Raw genomic sequence first — 15,650 nt, 5'->3', positions numbered from 1 at the left:
AAAAAATAAGAAATTGTAAAAAATATAACCAACACAATTACAATGAAATCTAACAAGAAATTTAATCTGATTTCTTACATTTTAATTTCTTTGAATAGTATCATGCACGTGGCTAAAATGAATTGAAGGTAAATTCCACTCAAAGATACTGTTAAGATAATATGCGGGGTGGCAGCGTATTATTAATCCAAGAGTAATTATGTACAAATCATCACTTAATTATTGAAATCAATTATTAATTCATAGAATATATTTGACAATCCTATGTCATACAACTGAAGAATTTATTATTAAAGTGAGGTCTGTATATTATAGGGAAAATATTCAAAATATAACAAGTAATACTCTAATCAAATATTTGATTAGTGTAACGGGACGTATTTGGCGAAAAGATTTAAATTTAATAAATACTTATATATTGTTTAATAATAATTAACGTTTTGATATCTGAAGTATTTGAAAATTAATGTAAATACTTAAAAACGAGTAATTCTATTAGATATAAACTGAGTTAAAATTTTCTTAATACATGATTAAAAATGAAAATTTGATATCTTTTTTAGTTTAATTACTTCATAATTGATATTGATCGAATATGATAGATGCAATCAGCAAAACGGATATTTAAAATTTTCTAAAAATTGAATTTCTTTGAAATTGAAAAACTGCAAAAAGTTTCAAGCATCGAAGAATAAGATAAATTTAAGGTTGAAAGAGTGTGTATGACTAAGATGCGGCGTAGTACTTTACTATCCATGAAAGTCATGTACTTCTTTTTGGCATTGATAAACTTTAAGTTTTATCGAAAAATCAAAACGAACGTATATTTTCTGTGGTATAACTATTGATGAACTAAAAGTTTATACGAGTTTGATGTCAGTTTATTTGATTAATTTAAAGTTCAATACAAAAAAAACACCACAAGTACACAGAAAGAAGAAAAATTACCCTGTAAAAAAGGGAAAAAAATATACTAATTCAGAATAATTGTGGAACCATGGCAAAATTTAGAAACTAGTTTGAATAAAATTTCTTTACGATGAAAGATAAAATTTACTCCTGGCGTCAAACGCCGACAACATGTATAATTTACCGACTACTAATGGAACATATTTTGTATAATACATTATAATATATAATATATTATAATTATAATTATTCAATAATTGTGTTATCAACATTTATGATGAAATCAATTAGTATTTATATTCATTCATATAATTATATTCATTTCTTTAATTGGTTGTAACAAAATATGATATTCTTAAATTATAATAGGAGAATACTTCAAAATCTCCAAAGTCTACTTTTACACTTAGAAGACTTAAATCAGTACTTTAGATATTTTAGAATACTGGTTAAGGTCTCTAAGTTCTATATTTTCTCATCTAAAAATAAAAATATTAATTCAATCCTGCAAAATCGAATAGATGTTTCAATTATAATCATAAAATGGTGGAATTCCTATGAAACATATGTTTTACCAAGTTTAATTATTCAATAATTTATTTTTACTTTATGTTATTTAGTTGCCTGAAGAATTTTCTATTGCAAATTTGCGAACTCATACAAAAATTAGTGCCAACCTCGAAATATATTTATCATCTGATACAGCAGCGTACATAATTAAGAAAAGTAAGACTCAGTCATCATTAGATTGGAAATATGCAGTCAAACTTACTCTAATGGAAATATATGGTAAAAACCTTAAAAATTATTGTACACTCGGAGGAGTTGGTGATCGACCCAGAATTGACCCTGAATTGTTCGAAGATCTCTATGGTGAGTGACGTTTTCAATATAATATTGGTCGTAAATTTCTCCTTAGCATTAGTAATATTCTAAATTATAATTTGTTTACAGAATGGTTAAATGCGTATTTTTCTGACGATGATCAAATCAAAAAATCAGATTATATTAAATATATAAATAAATTATTCAGGGAATCTAAGGAAAAAGAAAAAAAAGATAATGCTAAAAAAAGTAAAGAGTACCGCAAATAAAGAATGAAATAACTTATTTTCAACGTAATTAACAATTGTCTTCATATTAAAATTTATTAAAAAATAAATGGAAAAAGCCATTATAAAAGGTATTTTTTAATGTTTTCAAACAAAATGACTATTATAGTAATTGTTGATTAATATTTATAAATTATATTCAAGTTTTCGTATCTAACGTTGTGATGTTACAACTTTATGTACGAAAATTTTTAAATAATTTTTAAATATTAATTAATAACTATAGTAATAGTCAATTTGTGAATTTCAAATTTTTTTAAACATCAGACCTATCAGGTTTGAACCAGGATTTCAGTTTCCTATGCACTGAACTTGTAGATGTTTAACAGTGTTTCAAAAACCTAGTTTAAATCTTTCCAAGGAAAAAAGGGACATTCGTGACGAATTGAGGATTAAACCGGGCTTTTAATTCTATATAAATAAATTACCCTAAGTGCTGATTTTATTCTTCTAAGTCTACCGGCAGAATTAGTAGATGTATAAGTTTTGTAGATTTGAACTAGGCTGTCATTTTTGACTCGGGTATCGTTTAAATTAAATTATTACGTTTATGAGTCATTTTAAAATTCAAAAAGCCGTCTTACTCCGTATTCCCCTACATTAATCCCATTTTTTAGGTATGTAATAATGAGTACTATCACGGAATTGAACAATATGACTTAAATAAAATAATCGTGCACCCGAGGTTATTCGTAAAAAGGTCGAACATAGCCGGCTGCTCTCTTTAAGTGTACAGGGTAAAAATTAGTGAGCATGATGCTAGAAAGTAAGTCTTCCAAGTATAAAATTTTATTCTTCTAAAGATATAAACCGAAAAAAAAAATATTATTTCTATTCACGCTCATTTTGCTTAAAACTATAGAAAAATTACCCTGTAAAAAGTATAAAATTTTATCTCAACACCATGAGAATTTTTTCCAAGTCTGTAAAGGGTATGGCGGTTACCTTTATTACACGGGAATTTTTATTTTTGTCGTCTCTCCATGCCGGATTACCTAAAAAATTCGCAATTTTATTAGAAAATACACAAACAATTTTAATAATTATTTTTTTTTTTTCATAAAATTGTAATAATTAAACTGTTTTTCATAATCCTCCGTAGAATTTCTATTACTAATTTATATTTGTATTTTGATCTTCTAAAACAATTTAATTTAATTAAAAATTTTCAATGCTATGATCATTGTGAATAAATTAAAAATGTTACGTAATTACAAAAAAATTAATTAATTTTTTATAAATTGTCTTTGATGAAAAGCATCAGACTTTTTATCATAAAAATACCTCTAGCTATTTTTTCATTTGCAATTACTCTAAAACTCAAAGTTTTTTACTGAATGTAAATTATTTAACGATTCTTAAATTAACAATTTCAACAAAAATTTGAATTGATGGATGCTATCTATTATTTTATAGTTAGCAGTAAAATATCTAGAAGATTTGGTTTTTTCTACTTTGGTAATTGCCCAATTAAAGGATTCCACTTGGGATGCTAAAATGTAGAGTAAACTTTTTATTGGATGCTAGATACAGTAGTAACATTTTAGGATGTGGTAGTATATTCTGAGTGTCTAGATATTTCGATAATAAGTCTATCAAGAGATAGATTGACGTGAAAGATGAAGTACCAGAAGATTAGGAAAATGGAAGATGAGCAATAAGAAAAAATATTAGTAGTTTTTCATAATAATAACAATAACAGAATAAAATTAAATTTCAACGATGATAATAATAAGTTAGTTAGACTCTAAACATTGGACATTAAATTTAACAATTTCGTTTTATGCTTTTATCAGTTATCGATAAGTATCAGAGATATTTTTATTTCTCAATAAAAGTCTTAAAGAGGTCACTCTCTAATCGTATTCTTTTTTACTACTGAGGTAATAAACAGTTTAAAGTAAAAAGGATAAAAAAAAACAATTGAATTTATTTCCTAAATAAAACTGGCTTCACCGATAAAATCTGTATCTTCTGAAATATTCTACACAATTCAACAAAAATCAGTATGACCAAGTTCCAGTGTAATTCGCACGAGATCCCACAAGTCTTACGCCAACTCGGCACCCCTGAGATTTTCACGAAAGACCTTCGTAGCCAATGAAACTTCAACAAAGTGACGCTTTGCCAACCGTGATCTTTTCGTTTTTTTTTCTTTCTTTATTTTTTTTCGTCTCCTTTAACAGACGCTATCCACGTTTTCGCGTATAAGTTCTAACACAAACTTTCTTGACTTTACTTCAACAGAATATTCGAGAATAGTTGTGAAGATTATTGAGCTTAATTTAAAATTGTACGTTATTTCTAATTAGTTTTTTGTTCAAAAAAAGAAAAAAAATCAATTTTTTTTATGAATTTTTTTTGTATACAAAATAAAATAAAAACTTAATTTAAATTCACTTATAATGAGTGATAAGCTGATGGAAAAATCTTTCAGTTTCGAAGTATTTAATGTCGTATCATCGTTTTTTAAAAATATCTTTCTTCAGTTGAAACGAGCGTCAGTCTTGAAAATTGCAGTGTCTTAATCCGACGTTCCTTTTATCCACGCTAACAAGATTTCACGATTCTTCTAGCTAACGCGATTTTAATGACGCTTGAGAAAATAACGTCGCCGTTCTTCATTAGCCAACAAAATCGAGTCGAGAAATAGGTGCGGTTGTACTTTTAAAAATCATCAAGAAACAATCTATTTTTTATATTTCACTTAAAATAAAATAAAAATAGTAATAAATAAATAAATGAAGTAGCAGCAGGTTAAAAAATTTTTCATAGACAAGAAACAATTTTTATCAAACAAGTTAATTGCAAATGATTAAAAATATAATTACTTGGACTGAAAGCATAAATTCAAGAGAAAGGATCTTGTGTACTCACTAAAACCGTGATGGGAAACCTTAAACAGAAGGTATAAACGTTTTCACAGTGGATTATAGAGCTGTAAAACAGTGAGGAACTTCCAATGAGACATTAAACGTTACAAGATTCCTTGTATACTTGACTTGTTAGAATGAAGTTAATGTTCAAGTATTTTGTAAATCGTTTTCGTAAATTCGATATTTGCTCTTAAGACTTTTAATTATTTTCATATACTGTCGAATCAAATGAAAGTCACGTAGTTAATACTTAATGAAGGATTATCAACTTTTAAGTTCACTGAATTGTTGGTTATCATTTACCATAAATTCAAAATAAATCATTGATTAGTTTTCCGAACTTATATTGACATCTGGCTGACTAAACGTCGATTTCTTTACTGTCAAATAAATTTCTTCAAGTTTTTTTTTATAAATTTGGAAGTATTATATTCATAATGACTAGTCACAACTGATTATAGTAAAGTGAAAAATTTTTTTGTTATTCTTAACCTTTTACGACAGTTTACACTCCACTTGTTTAAGCTTGGCTGGGGTTATCAAACTATTACCCATCATTACTCTCAACTTTGTAATAGCTCACAGTCGTCGTAAAATTCCAGTAGATCATTAGTAAGAAGTAGTAAATGCATCTTTGGGAGTCATCTCTTTTGAACTTCATTCATAATTTAACTTCTTATAGACAGGAATGTCAGAATCGGTTTAAATCGAAATTTGATGTGAAACTGCGGAAAGATTAGATTTGAAATAAATTTTTATAAATGTGACTATTCAACTGTCTTTACTATCAAAACATTCCGGTGTTACTTTATACCACAATAAATTTTCCATTTATACTCAATTCTTAATCTTAAGTTTATCAATATTATTGAAAGTTCAACAACAAATATCGATTTTTATGTTTAGTTCCAACATTTTTTTTTTTACATTTCTTTAATGACACATTAATTATTACTGTAAAAAAGTATGTTCTGCAATGTATATTTCAGTTTCTGTAATAGAAACATCATTATTGATTCAATTATTTTCTTTTGTTCCGGTGATTAGAATTTCAATAGAAGTTCAGTTAATAATTACAATATGTAGTGCTAGTAGAAGTAGCAGTAGTGGTAGGATAATTTAAAAAAACTTTGATTTTGATCATTTCTATGGCAATAATTTCTGGGCTACAATAATAAAGTTTTTACTAATTAAAATGAAATTGATTCTGGCATCAATATATTACGTTGTCTAAATTCTGTAGCTTCTAGATCTAATAGTCTATGAAGGTAATAAAAATTTATAATGAAGAAATTCGTTATAACTTCCTACATTACGACAATCACTTTAAATAAATTTACATGAAAAGTTGAGGGAAAAAATGACGACATTAATTGTATTAAATGTAATTTAATATATCTGGTATAACAGATCATTAAAATTTCCGAACCACCACTAGCGGGAAGTATTTTGTGTTAAACTTATCATGGTGTGTATAGAATTAAAATTTTTTAGTAAATTAAAAAATTTGGAAATTGATCAGATGGATGTATAAATAATCGAGTGATGTTATTTTGTAATCGACTGGTTCAACCCGAAAGCAAAAGCACTAGGTATTGTACGGTATTATGCGGATAAAAGCATATATATCCTGGAGGATTTATTACGAATCGATAGCTTCTCTTTTTCATCGTATATACCAAAATGTTTGGGTATCCGGAGAATAAAAGCAGAATTCGACGATCCATGTTACAGATAGGAATTTTTTTATTCAATAAAAATAATGAAGAAATATAAAAAAATAAGAGAACAAAAAATACAATTTTTCAATAAGACCAGTTAAAATAAGTTTGAAAAATTTTTATTGCCTTTTTTGTAATGCATTTCTTCTTTTAGTCATTGCGTTGACGTAGCCGCGGACCAAAGTTTTTCGACTTTAATGGCTTTCCAAGTGGCTCTATTTTCTTTGCCATAGTTGTCTAGAATTCCTACGTTTTTCAGTCTTAAAGAGGTACTAGTTCCTTGACAGTAAGTTCCGAGTGTCCTCGAAACGAATAACTAGAACGATCGGTATCAGATCCTTTCCCATTCGTTTGGAAATAAATACATGGCATCGAGAGTCAACTCCACATTCAATCGATCGATACGATGGCAACAACTGGAACGTGAAAGAGATACTAGTATATTTTGCTTTGACAATAGAGATATCAATTCATCTCGTTTGTTTTCTTTAAATTATTATATATTTGTATGAAAAAAAAATATCAATATTAGCATTCAATCTTTTGAATGAAATTCTATAAAATATTTACTACCTGGCTAGCAGTGGAATAATAAAATTGGTACTGTACCACTTCATTACATAAAAATAAATGAAATTCAATGAAAAAAAATCATATGACCCAGTTTTTAAAACATTTATTACTCAAATTTAATTTAGACATTAGAAGAAAACTTTAAGACATAATTAAATTGAAAATTTGTCGAAATTAATTTATAAAAATGGATTAAACTTAGAACCTAGATACATGATCATTTGTTGAATAAATTTGTTAAAGAAAACTTTTTAGTTATTAATTAAAATTGGTCATAATAATAATGACAAATTTTAATCTTTTAATATTTGAATCAGAAAATCTTGATTACCATAAAATAACCCATGATTACTATTTAGTTCAGTACAGCTATTTGGATTTCCGGATATCATATTCAATGTGATAGGCAAATCACTTTTTAATCAGTTGACTTCGACTCAAAAATAAAATAAATATTACACCCAATACATACGTGTTGAATTAAAATATTTTTTCCCAAGAGGTAGAATGAATTTCAATGAACAATTATCTTGGGAAGTGGAAATATTTATAATACAACAGATATAGGTTAATTATTTACATGTTCTTCGCTGTAGATGACGAGATAATAAATTTTTAATTTTAATAGCGTTTGACTGTTAATTGATAGATCGATTATCGCGAGTAAACTCTCATGCTTTGCTTTATTACTACGTGGGTCAATTATGATCATATTAAACACCGAAGAGGCTTACCTCTTGTATTTGGATGCCGATCATGTGTCGTACTCTTTGATATATGATTTATCACTTGATTAAATCGATAACGTGTACGATGCATGTGACGGGTTGCTTGTTACCCATGTGTACGTGACATTTCCCAATGACGATAGCTAATCATCACAACAATTTTACGCTTTTTATCATTTTCATTTTTAGATCAATTGATATTAAAAAATTATCTCTATTTTGTATCGAATAGAAAAATTGACAAATAATTTTTTGTTTATTTTTTCTTTCTTTCTCCATTAAATTTTAATTAAAAATTTCAAGAATTACTACACGGAGAAAAATGAAGGAGTACTCTTTACTCTACGGAGAAAGTAAAATTTTTCTAGTATTTCGTACTTCGTTTCTAGTAAGATTTACTACTTGAATAGTAAATATTACTCCACATATTAGTAAACAATACTCCTAAATCATAGTAAATCATTTTTAGTATTTTTTACTTCGAATTTGGTAGATTTTACTTCCTCGAGTAGTATTATTTACTCCTACTAGAAGTAATTTTGAAACTATCAACGATTCCTTTTCTTTCGTCAAACATTCTACTTTTTTATTTAGTAAAATATACTCCATCAAGGAGTATATTTTACTTCCTGATGGAGTAATTTTTACTCCACCACCTGGTAGCCTAACTTTGTTATTGTTATATAAACATAAAAATGTAAGACATATTCAACTGTTTCGGATAGCCGAGCAGGCTAAAGCGTCGGTTTAATTGCGTGCGTCAAGTGGTCATAGGTTCGAATAATCTCCCCAATAGAAGAATATTCTTTACTTAGGTCTTAAATCAGCGTTTCACGCAATCTTTACACTGCGCACACGTAAAATTGGTCTTTAACGTATATACTATCTAATAAAAATAATTCTTTAATTATTCAAATCATTTTCATTAGTTAGTTTTTAGCCATTACTGTTTTTTCTGTCTACCCATCGAAAGACCCACTAAACCCTATACATCTTATTTAAGAAGTTAATGCTATTATCTGTATACTATAATAAGGTAATTAATTTGGAGTAAATTATACTACTCCTTGAGAAGTAAAAATTACTCCATACTCTAGTATGGTTTACTTCCCAGACTAGTATTATTGTTACCACGAAGCAGTAGTAGCTTTTACTCCTCAGAATAGTCATCCATATATTGACCAGGCACTGGAGTAGAAGCTACCACGCTAGAAGTAGAATTTACTCCTCATTTTTCTCCGTGTATCCCTAGTAAAAATTTTGTCGAAGGCTCCAAATCACTAATGATATCATCATGTTTTTATTTTAACTACTCCAAATAATCGTCACGAATAAATCTTATGAAATACTAGAAATCAGCTGTCGTATCAAAACCATACTAAAAGATGTTCAAGTTTTAGATGGCGCGATTTCATGGGCCGTCTAGGCAGTGCCTTTATAGAATCAAGGCCCGAGTAGAATTTATTTTTGGGAAAGAGTTCGCATCCAATTCAAATTTCCTAAATTCAAGTTAGGCGCCAAATGGGATACCACATTAGGCCCACATTGGGAATGTAACGCTTGTCCCTATTAGGACCAAGTGAGGAAAGCCTAATTAAGGCAAGTTAAATATAAAAACTAAGTTTTGTTCGATTATCTCATTTTTTATGATTTTATATTGTTAAAATACTAATTATTAAACGTATTATAATTAAATTTCCGCGAAAATACAGATGCTGAAATTTGTTCCTTGGGGGATTCGAACCTACGATCGCTAGCTTGCTCGCATCTGAGACCAGTGCCTTTACCCGCTCGGCTATTCATTTAATTAAAAAATTATTACTATTATATAATATGAACGAATCCACATGTATAATCTTTTAAAAGATTTATGTAAATCATTATTTATTTTAAATCTCCATAATAAATAATGTTAATGGTTTAAATATTTTCATGCGTTTAAATTATTTATTTTTTCTGAAACTACAATATATTTCCAGTCAACATAATTCAGTTAAGGTTTAATAAAAACAATTAACTATTGTTTAAAGAAAAAACAATATCTGAAAATATATTTATTATTACAATACTTTGTTATGGGAATCTAAAGAAAATACTTAATTTAATAAAAAATTTTTATATTGTTACAAATTCATTTTAAATTCATCCTCACAAAGTTTTTATTTGTTCTTTAAACATTTTAATGAGGATAATGTAATATGTGCCTAATTTAGATGTAATTTTTGTTAGCCTAATGCGGACCTGATAAACATTTCCTAATAAATGACGAACTAAGACATCGTTTCAGTTAAGTTTATAAGGTTGTAATTGGGAAGTTATTGGGTAGTGCGAAATTGGGCAAATTTTACTTCATCCTAAAAACAAATTGATCAGGCATAGGTTGGGAATGCCTAATTTACGCTAACCCATTCAATTCCCAATAAGGGCCCAATAGGTATTTAGGCATGCCTAAAATAAATTCTACTCGGGGGGGGGAATCAAGTGAATTTCTACTAGAAATATCGAAAAATAACTTCTTGGCACTTAACGAAAACTTCGAAAAGTGATTGATGATATTTAACAAAATAAAATGTAATTGAATAAAAATAAAAAATGATCAATAATCTTACCTTCTCCTCCATGAAAAGATACATTTTGCAGTTATCTGAAGATTATAATTTTATTAATAAATTAAAATTATTTCACTGCTCTCAGTAAAATCAGTAATTATAACATAGCTAACGATTGTACCTTTTACCTTTAAGCAATTTCAGAATCTCAAGGATTTGAAAATGTTTTATTTAAAATATTTTGCTTATAGGATCATGTCAGTTCCGGAATGACGTCCGTATAGGACATTAATATATTGAAGTTCCTCATGAGACTTCTTACAATGATCATATATGAAATTTCTATCAAGAAATGAATGTTGGAGAAGAATAGGACAAAGAAAGTTGAATAGAAAAGTCCTACAAGTAAAAATATGAACTTGAATATGTTTTCCAGTTGACGAAAATATAAATATACACGTGACTCTTCGATGGGAAGGGTTTCTCAATATGGAAATGCATATTGAATTGATATCAAAATTGTGAATGAATAAATTAATTATTATTACAATAATTCTTCTGACAGCATAAAGGTAAGCAATATTTATTTACGAATATTCCGTAAGTATTTATTCGATTTCAATGTGCTAGACACTTAAATTGAGTAATAATTTAAAAATAATGCGCTTAATATACCAGCCTTGAGACGGTAAAATTTTAAAGTTTCATTTTTGTATGGCTCGTGCGATAACAGGATTAAGTTAATTCCGAGGATTTTTATAACTTTGGCTTTTCCACACAAATAATTATATTTCCTTCTGTATTTTTATTTATTTTTTTTTTTCCCCACATCATACTCAATTCACGTACTAACTCATCGTCGTTGTGTCGAAAAATTTTTTTTCTTGATTTTGTTTCTTTTTCTTGTATGTACAAACGTTACAAACATGGCACGTAACGTTGCGGGAAAGTTATACCAAAAGTGTGCTAGCCGAATGTATACGTACAGAATTTTCAAAGAGAACTCATGTAGCTGTAAAAGCATAAATAACCTTTTCGTTCATGCGTTTATTTTATGTAAAAAAATTCGGAATATACCAATTAGAATGAGGTGCAAGGAATTATTGAATATAAAATATTAAAGGTATTTTCTTTTATAATTATTAGTGAAATTTGAAGTGTATTTTATATCGGAATATTATAACAAAAAATTTTAGAACTTCTTAAATAATTCTTATGAGAAGTTGGTTAAATAGTTCCTTCTAGATCAATAGCTTGACATCATAAAACTTTTTTCCAATCGCTTTCTGGTACATTCTTAAGTCGGTGTTTACATATTTTTGATCTATTTTTAAATTGTCTCATTACTTATGTTTTTTTTACATCTAAAAAAAAACTGTCAATAAAATTCTTGTAAAAATACTGATATTCTTTTATGAAAAATAAATTAAATCTATGTACCATGTTTGTTAAACTTTTGCAAAGATAAGATTTTATTCTCAAAAGTTTTCCTAGATGTTTTGTAAAAATTTCTTTATGTATATACAATGGAAATATTTTATCTTATTTATTCTCATCGCTAGAAATGAATATTTTTTTTCACTATTATGATTAAATATTTAGTGTAAATGGAATTGATCAATGATTCGAATAACTACAGTGAAGCATTATTAAAATAAATTTACAGTTTGGAGATTGTAAATTCCATCTGCCATTTCCGGTACAAATGGTGCTTTGGTTAATACCGCAGAATACCAGTGAATAAATTTCATCTCATCTCAAGCCCCTTGTGTACACGTTTCTCTACGTAATCTTCCACTTCTCAGCCACTAAGTTCACTATAACGATAGAATATTTAATATTAACATGACGGTTCATATATAATACATTATCATTTTATAAATATTCGAAAAAGTGTTGGTAGAAAAAATATGAATAAAAAGAAAACAGCAATAAGTTGAATGAATTCTTAACTTTTTGCAATTTAACGTGAATTTAAAATGAATTCTAACTAACCTTCGGAATAAAGTTTCTCTTGGAGTGCGAGTCAGATGGTAATGACAATAATAATAACAATAATAATAATAATTTACGAGCAACGATTTTGCTGGTCCACAACGACAGTTCGAAAAACCGCGGTCTTACCGCTTATTCTACTGTTGGTATTCTCGTACTTTTCCACTACTATATCCAGTGAATGGTTGGGAGAAATAGAAAAGAAGAAGAACGACAGTAAGAATTGAGAGAAGAGGGCATTGCATGAAAGAGAGAGTTGGGGGAGTACAAAAGTGTAGTCGTAAAATGGTAAAAAAAGCAACGACGTAAAATCACGTTTTTAGTTAACCAATAGCTCTTTTAAATTATGAGGTACTTTCAAACCTCAAACTTTGATTCAATAAAAACCATTATGCTAAATGATATTACTCACCCCAGATATTGTTTTGAAATTTATGTTGGCAACTGAATTATTTTATGATTCGAGGAAAAAAAAGATTTTTAAACTATTTAAGAATGAAATTACTAATTATATCAGAATGAGGAATAAATCAATTTCTTATGTTTGATTCAATTATCAATGATAGATATAGGTGTATTAATTACAATACTAATTAATTAACGTCAGTGGTTGGGTAGATAACGTGTCGGTTTTGATGCTCTCTGCATAATAGGTGTTGGGTTCGATTCTCGACCACGACTTGAGTATAATTTTCACTATTGGGTTAATCAATGAGGCGTAATGTTTTGATTAGAGTCAACAATAGTGAGAACTAATCATGAACATAATGTATCGTCATAAATAATTTTTCATACCTTTCTGATGATTTTTATCAACAAAACTTAATCACTTAGGTGATTGACTTTGCATTGTGTTCATTTTCAGTATGAATACATATAAAAAATATCAATGCTCACCAGTGGTCTGGGTGCGACCTGAAAGGTCCACACTACTTAGTAGCAAGAATGATAAGATTTGGCTAGTTTATCATAGTTTTTTTTCAGTTTTTTGATTCTGCAATGAAAAATGGCTGGACTGATTTGGCTGAAAACCTAATGAGCTCTAAGTTGCGTCGTTATGCGTTGAATGCAATTGATTCTCCGTCAATATTATTTTTTATTCTCGAGATAATCGAGGTGAAAAATAATTTTAAATGCACGTACGAACATACACCCATCCACACATACGTACATTACCGACATCCACTGGAAAACTGTCGTATTCAACTCTGGGGGGCCTTGAAACGTGGAGATATGTCAAAATTCGGGATTCACAAAGTCGGACCCATTACTATTGCTTCCTATTGGCAAGTTAATAAAAAGTTTAAAGACTTGATCGAAAGAAATAGTTTTAATATAATGATTTGTTAAATATAAAAAACCCATCAAAAACGTGGAATACATTTTTATTGATTTTTTTTACTGCAAAGAATATTGAAAGATATAGAGTTATGATTGAATGGGATGTATATTGTATTTTGTATATAATATATTAATAAATATATTGTTTCAACATTAAATGTTTGAAGTTGGTATAAGTTAGAATTTTGTGTCAGGGATTGTTATTTAATAAATAAAAGATGAATTTTAAAAACATTTGAAGAATTTCACCCAGACCTGGGAACATATCTAGTTATGTTTCTTATTCAACCAATCATTCTTTTAATATTGTGAAGTATTTCAAAGTGATTCAATGAAAGAAAAACGAAATGCGTTGTAGCATTGTTTTACAATAATATTATTTGAAATTTAATATTAAGAATCTAATTAGACTCATTCTTTGAATTTAATTTCATTGGAAATAACTTAATCTGAAAAAATAAAAGTCAGATTTTCTTTTCTCCGATAAATGAATGTCTACCTCTAGTCCACTCAAATAGAAACGCAAACGACTGAGTCCAATTAATTTGTCGCTTTATTTCAAGAGCTCTTTTCGCTGATTTCGTGGCGCCTAGGACTCATTTTCGTTGTTCCCAATTCAAGAAAGAGGTAAATGTCAATGAAATAAGTAAGAAAGAAAATGATAAAAGAAAGATAGACAGTCCCTGCTCATTAGTATCTCCTCATCAGGATTTTCATCGGCCAACTGAATCCTCCAGGTAAATTAACTCGTCTTGAATTGAATGGAGTACCGAGAATAATTTTGGGAAATTGAAATATTTCCGTTGTGCTGTATATGGTTGATGGAGCTTAGACCACCCCAACGGCCATTGCAGTGTATTTGGTCCTAGCTATTACCTCAACATAGCTGTGAACACAATAGATTTACGTATTCAAGCAAAGAGGTGGAACAGGACTGCGATAGCTGTGGGGGAAATCGACAATCTTGGCAGTGGACCAACTGTCACGAATGTTCATGCACTGATGACTCAAATAACACTATACTAATAGCATAACCATAGGTTAAAGATAATATTTACTCACGTTTTCCACATTTTTCACACACTAGGGAGATTCAGTTTCCATTAAGAATACCAAAAAAAATTCCCTCGCTCCGGATATCGAAATTTTTTGCCAGACTGATCCATATGAAATTTTTAACTGCAAGTAAAAATAGATATTGGAGCGAATAAACCATGAACACATGGTCTAGATACTTGATGTCACTAATGGTTACTTTTTTTTATATTGATCTTTGATAATTGTTTGGATATCATATGTGAAATTAATTTTACAGGTTTCATAGTACAATTCAATTTTTCCAATTTCTCGCTTTTAGGGCTAATAGTTTTAAGAATAAAAACTTACCGAGGTCGCTTTGCAAATAAAGTAAAAAAAGAACAATATACAAAATAGATATCACGTTCTCTTTTTTGTGATATAAGAGAGAGATATATATTACTGCGGTGGTTCGGTTATATAAGTATTCATTCCAAATAATGTAGGATTCATTTCAAATAAAAATTAATCTTATAAAAAGATTACGATTAGTTCTTAATACTATACAATAAAAATGAAACTAAAAATATATATTTCAATTTTAATCTCAGCTGAATTTTACATATTTTGTCATTTTGGGATATTTTATTGTATTCGTGCATTAAATACTTATTAAAGTCTGTAGACTAGTAATATGAAATATATCATTAGTATAACAACATTTTTGATTTAAGACTAAAGATGAATTATTTAACCATTAAAGTTATATGTTAGCTTTATTTTAAAAAATTATATTAAATTCATCCATTTAGAAGGTTGAATTCACAAC

The sequence above is a fragment of the Chelonus insularis genome, unplaced genomic scaffold, assembly GCF_013357705.1.
Source record: "Chelonus insularis isolate UGA/USDA-ARS -01 unplaced genomic scaffold, ASM1335770v1 contig_63_pilon, whole genome shotgun sequence".
Lineage (NCBI taxonomy): Eukaryota > Metazoa > Arthropoda > Insecta > Hymenoptera > Braconidae > Chelonus > Chelonus insularis.
The sequence above is the reverse complement of the archived record's forward strand: the minus strand, read 5'-3'. Positions refer to the sequence as shown.